The sequence below is a fragment of the Sorex fumeus genome, unplaced genomic scaffold, assembly GCF_029834395.1.
Source record: "Sorex fumeus unplaced genomic scaffold, SorFum_2.1 ptg000006l, whole genome shotgun sequence".
Classification (NCBI taxonomy): domain Eukaryota; kingdom Metazoa; phylum Chordata; class Mammalia; order Eulipotyphla; family Soricidae; genus Sorex; species Sorex fumeus.
The window spans coordinates 5,908,745-5,909,573 of NW_026606063.1; the positions used below are offsets into that span (position 1 = coordinate 5,908,745).

Consider the following 829-nt stretch of genomic DNA (forward strand, 5'->3'; position numbering starts at 1 on the left):
GTCCCTTTCTCCCCACATCTGCACCAGAGCTCATTGTTCTTGCTTTTTTTTTTTTTGGTGTGTGCCCCTCTCTGTGGTGTGAGATGCTATCATTGTTCTTTTAATTTGCATCTCCCTGATGATTAGTAATAAAGGTAAAGGCCCTCCCGTTGATCGTCGATTTGCTCGAGTGGGCCCAGTAACGTCTCCATTGGAGACTTTGTTGTTACTGTGTCTGGCATATCGAATACTCTCGGTAGCTTGCCGGGCTCTCCGAGAGGGGCAGAGGAATCGAACTCGGGTCGACCATGTTGGCCGCGTGTAAGGCGAACGCCTTACCCGCTGTGCTATCGCTCCAGCCCCTATAAAAAACCATTTTCTGCTTTGCACAGTGGCAGTATTGTAGCCAATGAGGTTTATCCGAGGCGCGATTATTGCTAATGATTAGTAATGTAAAGCATTTTTTCATGTGACCGTTGGCCATTTGAATTTCTTCTTTGAGGAAGTTTCTGTTCATTTCTTCTCCCCATTTTTTTGATGGGGTTGGATTCTTTTTCTTGTAAAGTTCTCTCTCTTCCTCATATAGCTTTAATATTAATGTCTTATAAAATGAATATTGAAAGAATAATTTTTCCCATTCCTTGGACTATTGTATCTTGTAAGATTTCCTTTGAGGCACAGAAGCTGAGTTTAATATTGTCCCATTTATTTATGTTTGCTTCCAATTCCATGCTTAGTGGTGTTTCATCTTTGAAAATACCTTTAGGTTCAATGTTATGGAGAGTTCTGCCTATATTTTCTCTTTGTATCTTACTTATTTGAGTCTAATACGGTGGTATATAATCTATTT

General features: G+C 40.3%; 1 pseudogene; it reads left to right on the forward strand.

The window, feature by feature from the left end:
* The first annotated feature begins 359 nt into the window (after positions 1-359).
* Positions 360-484, forward strand: LOC130038623 (uncharacterized; annotated as a pseudogene).
* Positions 485-829: the final 345 nt, after the last annotated feature.